At 36.5% G+C, this 6,191-nt stretch overlaps 1 long non-coding RNA gene and 1 pseudogene across 1 annotated transcript; both read left to right on the top strand.

Annotated features, from left to right (window-relative positions):
* Positions 1 to 230: 230 nt before the first annotated feature.
* LOC123942606 lies at positions 231 to 5,639 on the top strand. Its single transcript, XR_006818439.1, has 3 exons — positions 231 to 309; positions 2,357 to 2,493; positions 4,419 to 5,639. It is a non-coding gene; the product is annotated as an uncharacterized LOC123942606 (long non-coding RNA).
* Positions 3,168 to 3,336, top strand: LOC123942835 (annotated as a pseudogene).
* Positions 5,640 to 6,191: the final 552 nt, after the last annotated feature.

Here is a 6,191-nt window from a genome sequence, read left to right as displayed (position 1 = left end):
CGGGCCTGAACGAGGTAATGTGATTAGAAAAGAAAAGAGCTACCCGATTGAGGTTTATAGAATCCATGTTTAGAGTTTTGACAGATAAGAAAGATCCCAAAAAGGAGGCAGAAAAAGTCATCTTTGTGGTAGGAGGAAAACTTTGAGGGTGTGTTGTCCCAGTGGCCAAGCAAAGACAGTGATTCAAGCAGCAGGGAGCGTCTGTTTTAAATGCTGTTTTAAATGCTGCCAAGAGCTCAAAAAAGAGGACTAAGAAAGAATCATTCAAGCTTAAAAATTCAGTGAGAAAATTTCAGTGGCTTGTTGGAGGTAAGATATTGGATGGTGAAGATTATGAACGAGTGGAACTTAAGAAATTAGAGAGAACAGATATAAAAAATCTTTTTTTTTTCTTTTAATAACGTTTTTCTATAAATGAGAGCACAAAAATGGGAAAGATAGTTTAAAAAGGCTCTGAGGTCAAAGGAATGTCTGTATTATTTTGTTTTGTTTTGTTTTTAAGAGATAGTAGAACATGCTTACATGCTAATTCTCTTATGGAGAAGGTTAATTTGATGATGCTATTTCAGAATGCGGGCATAGACCAGAAGGGAGACGTCAGCCACAAGTCCAGAAGTGGGCTCAGTTGTTGGCTTGGTTGTTGGGATCATTCACCCACTTGCAGAGGAAGGAAAACAAAGCATGGACATAAATTGAGATAGACTGGTAGATTTGTTGATCAGGAGATGATTAAATTATCTCTTGCTTATTTCTGCTTTTACCAGGGAAGCATGAATCGAGCTATTAATCTAGAGTAAGGAATTTATTTGAAAGACAATAAATTTGGTTATCTGTAGAAAATAATGGCATTGAAGTCTTTCCTACTGGTTTATCCCTGGCCGGAATTATTGTTAGTGATATAGTTGGATAAATGCAAAACCAGAGTTAGTAATGTGACTGAACTGGGACAAATTAAAAGAATGTAATATAGTTAACATAAAGGTCTTATTATTTCTCTTGACAAGATGTTCCATGTTCTCTTTTTATGTTTCCTCATATCTCTATGCTTCCCCCCCACCCCGAATAATGTTCAGTATAGCATTAGCAGAAAAAATGTAAGATATTATAAAGGTCAAATCACTTTATTTTCATGAGAAATTTTTAGAGAACTGTTTGTTTGGAGAGATGACTCCTAGAGAATATTGTAGTCTGGACTTATTTCTGGATACAATTCATCCATGCTAACTTTGTCCCCTTTTAAATGGGTAATCAATCGGGGGCCTGGGTGGCTCAGTGTGTTAAGCCTCTGCCTTCAGCTCAGGTCATGGTCTCAGTCTCCTGAGATCCAGCCCCGCATCAGGCTTTCTGCTTGGCAGAGAGCCTGCTTCCTTCTCTCTGCCTTTCTACTTGTGATCTCTCTCTCTCTGTCAAATAGATAAAATCTTTTTAAAAAAATGGGTAATCAAAAGTTGTTTGTAAACCTATCTAGTTATAGATTTTCAATAAGGAAAAGGAAAGAGTAGTAAAGGCTCTCCCATGATTAAATCACCTGATTGTGAAAAGTCTGGATGTACTTCATTGTTAGTATACCTTGTTCACTACACAATTCCTTCTTGATTAACTCCCCTAGGAAGTTACAGCTTTAGCAATTGTTCATGCAGTTTCCATAGATTTGTATCATAACATTTTGACTCTTCAAATATTTTACCTTTGAAGATGTTGCATTTAACTCAATGGATGGTTTAAAAAATTAAATCTGAGAATTCTGATAAATGTAAAGAAAGTGGCAGTGTCCCCACTCTTGGTACAACACAAGCTGTTTGCTTCTCAGTCTTTGGAGACACATTTGCATTCCCTGAACAATGTCTTGGAAACGCAGATGACAAATTTTTTATGCATGTAATTTTTACACTCTATGGACAGGAATGTACGTTAATGTATTTCTAAGGTTTTTAAACAGATACAAATTTAATGGAAAGGAGTTTGCCACTATCATTTAGTTTGGCACCCGTAGTTATATTAAAGCTTTTGAACATTCAGATCTTTCCTGAAGAGCAAGAAAAAGAACTCTTGTTTCTCTGCTGAAGTGCTTTTCAGTGAGAGGACATAACCACGAATAACTGCTCACAAGATGTCTCCAGTTTCCAACTCCCACTAGAATGAACATAGCACCTGTAGCAAAGTACATTCATAGTCAAAGTTTGACATGTGAGAAATAAATGATGACCCTCTTGTCAACCAATGGATTTTTTTGACTTTTTTTTTCTTTTTCTATGGTCCTCCAACAGTATTGTGATATTTTGTTTTTAAGCATATCTTGTGCTGAGGAATTAATGTTATGCTTCAATCTTTTAATTTGTTTATACCTATACTACAGAAGAACCCAGAATGCATCTGCACCCAGATATTGGCATCCAAGGAGAAAAGGATGCCCAGGCTTTTTGTTGGAAGATTTCTTTCCTTGATGGTGGAAGGTTTTCTCTTCCTTGGAGGGTTTTTTTAGAGCACAGAGAGGTAAGTAAAGCTACATGTGTCTGAATTTATTCCATTTTCTCTTAAAAGAAAATAGTATGGGGCGCCTGGGTGGTTCAGTGGGTTAAGCCGCTGCCTTCGGCTCAGGTCATGATCTCAGGGTCCTGGGATCGAGTCCCGCATCGGGCTCTCTGCTCGGCAGGGAGCCTGCTTCCCTCTCTCTCTCTCTGCCTGCCTCTCTGCCTACTTGTGATCTCTCTCTCTCTCTGTCAAATAAATAAAATCTTAAAAAAAAAAAAAGAAAATAGTATAGTAGTATGACAGGTTGAGATTTTCCAAAGAACCGTGATAATGATGGTATTTCTAATTCCACACACTTTCTTTTCTCCCACTTGTTCTTTTGTTGGTCGTCTATTTACAGGGTAGTGATGAGGGTCTATAAGCTAGATTGCAGAATGTTAGAGTGAAGAGACTATCAAAAACTGGAGGTCGAGAGTATGTACAAGTCTTTCAAGAAGCCTGTCAGTAAAGAAAGGTGACTATGAAGTTTGGGTGTAAATGAGGCAGGTTTGAGGTTCTCATAATTCCATGACCAATGGCCTTCTGTCTATGACTCTACCACTTTAACTGCATGGCTAATTTTTTTTTTTTTTTAACAGCTTACTAGAATTCAAACTACTCTCTTCCCACCCTTTTTTTAAATATGAAAGATACCTAGATTTGCGCAGTGGCAGTATCGTAGCCAATAAGGTTTATCCGAGGCGCGATTACTGCTAATTAAATATGAAAGATACTTGACCACATTTATCTAGAAAGACAATAGTTAAGAGGAAGGGGCTGATAATATGTGACAGAGAGAAAATAAGTATTAGGGTAAAATACTTTCAAAGGCAGAAGGTAGATGGATCCAGGGTCCAGGAAAGGGGAAAAAGTTCTTTCTTGTAACAAGAAGGAAAATGGAAAGAAGAAAAAGTATCAGAATCTGTAAGTTTGTAAGTTTTTTAAGGGTATTAAGAATATCCATATAACCATGAGAGACTGTGGACACTGAGAAACAAACTGCAGGTTTTGGAGGGGAGGTGGGTGGGGGGTTGGGGGAGCCTGGTGGTGGGTATTATGGAGGGCATGTATTGCATGGAGCACTGGGTGTGGTGCATAAACAATGAATTTTGGAACACTGAAAAGAAATAAAATAAAATGAAATGAAAAAAAAATCCATATGATAGGTCTCCTTTTTCTTTGCTAAGGCATAAGCAAGATAATCTGCTGAGAGTGAGAAGAAGGAGGTGGTCTCCAGAGATTCGAAACTATCATAGAAGGCTTGAAATAGTTGGTTTGGAGAATGCAAAAGTGAGCTAAGGAAACATTAAGATTATCAGGATTGTTTGAATGACACACATTTGTATAAAATATTGAGGTATTAAGCTGCCAGAATAGGAAGTTCAGAAAATGGAATACGTGAAATTTAAGCATTCAGAGATAGAACATTTCTAATAATGGTAAGATCAAAGATGTGGCCCAAGCAAGGAATAACTGAAGTGGAAGAAAAGTCATTAGGTATGAACAGATAAAGGAACTGACTGATGGACTTTTTGGGAAAGCTTATTTACACTGACTTTGAAATTACAATTGGCATAGTTTTTTCAGTATGTCCAACCATATTAATGCTTTGATTGCATGGTAAAATTTCAAAAATGGACCCAGTGATTCCCACTCCTGGGATTCCTTTAGTCTTCCTTTGTGTGGTCCCCCTCCATATTTAATGGAGTGGATATGTTTAGCCATTACAACACTGTGGAAATGAAATAAATTATATGCAAATCTCTCAAGAGATTAACAGGAAAGAGAACCAAAATCTTGGATAATAAGTGAAAATAGCTTGAGATCTATATTCTGAGAATATGACTTCTGAGGCTAGGCCATAAAGATGCTTTGCTCTCACATTTTTTTTTTTTTTTTCCTCTTAGATTACTATTCTGAAGGAAGCTGTCATCTTATGAGGATACTCAGGGAGTCCTGTGGAGATAGAGACATGAAAACTAACTGGATCTTCTACCAAAATCAGCACCAACTTTCCTTTCATGAGATTGAGCCAACATAGAATGGGATTCTGCAAGACAAGCTATCGACAGAATGCCATGTGCCAGTTACCAATTCCTGGGGAGGGCCCTAAACCCTTCTGCCTGCTGAGTCTTGGTATTGGAGTCACCAAGGAAAATACAGCTCAGTTAAGTACTGGATGGAACAACACTTTACTTACATAGAGAAAAGATGGAGTGACATGACTTCATGCTGCAGTGGAAGCATGCTTTGTGCAGAGATGAAAAAGTACTCATTACGCATGAAACCAAGAAAGATTTTCCCACACAAAGTAATAAGCCCAACATAGGGTGTATGGGCTCTTTAACTCTTGGGTGTTCAGGACCAAGGCCCATTCTTTATGCATCTGAGTGTGACTTGGAAAACACTGCATGCACAAGAGTTCTTTCCTAACAACAGCCAAATCTTCAAATGATTGCAATGTTGGCCAATGTTTTGACTGCAGCCTCATCGGAGAACCTACACTGGAGCCACCTAGCTAAGCTATTGCTGGATTCCTGACCCACAGTAACTGTATGATATGATACACGTTTATTGTTATTTTAAGCCACCAAATTGTAAAATACTCTATTATTCAGTGATACACAACCATAAAATTTTGATTGATTAGTGGATGAGAAACAAGATGATGGATTAAGGGCATTTAAAATCCCATGGCTAACTATCACTTTCTAGGATTTAGAAAAAATTCTGTCTCAGGTGCCAAGATGAAGAGGATTTTCATGTCATGAAAACTAAGTGTTTTGTGATTCCATAAATCTGAAACAATGGCCAAGAAAGACACTTTGTTACAACTGCTTGAATTTTTCAGAGCTTGAAATGATTATGCGGTTATGATCTGTGATAGAGAATCAGGGACCTATGATTGTCACTTCTTCTGAGTTAGAGTTGACAAAATTTATTTCTTCAGAAGGTTACTGGATAGGGCATATTGGGTTCATCATTATTAAAAGGTGAGATAATTTTCTGCTTATTTGTGGGTCCTTTAGGGATGACTTAGAGATTTATTTAAAGAAATATTATTCTAGTTTTACATCTTGATTACTTAATTATTTTAAAAATACCTTTGTACTTTACCAATCTACTAGCAAGGAAAGATAGAATGTAAACTACTGTCAGAGATATTAACTTTGAAGTCATGCTCAATCAGATTTTTAAAAATTCTATATAAGAGAAAAACTATTTATGCATGGTCATCTGAAGATTTCCTCAAATTAGTATTTCCATTTATACCTTAAGAGCCTAGGGGACAAAAAAAGAGCAAATTAAATCCAATATAGGTGACAGGAAATAATAAAGATCTGTGAAAATCAGTGAAGTAGAGAATGGAAATAAAAAGATAGAAATCAATAAAACCAAAAGCTAGATCTTTGAGAAAGTAATTAAAATTGGTAACATCTATCCAGGCTGATGAAGATAAAGACAGAAGAAGAAACAAATTACCAAAGAAACATGAGAGATGATTTTATGATAGAATCAACAGATTTTAAAAAGGATAATAAAGGAATATTATGAATAATTTTTGGCAATAATTCAAATAACTTGAAGTGGATAAATTTCTTTGTATATTGGTATATACCTAAAATATACTGCCTTTTCATCTATTAAATGCACTGAATCCAAGGTTTGAAGCCTTCCCA

This window comes from Meles meles, chromosome 5 (assembly GCF_922984935.1).
Source record: "Meles meles chromosome 5, mMelMel3.1 paternal haplotype, whole genome shotgun sequence".
Classification (NCBI taxonomy): Eukaryota; Metazoa; Chordata; class Mammalia; order Carnivora; family Mustelidae; genus Meles; species Meles meles.
The sequence above is the reverse complement of the archived record's forward strand: the minus strand, read 5'-3'. Positions and strand labels throughout refer to the sequence as shown.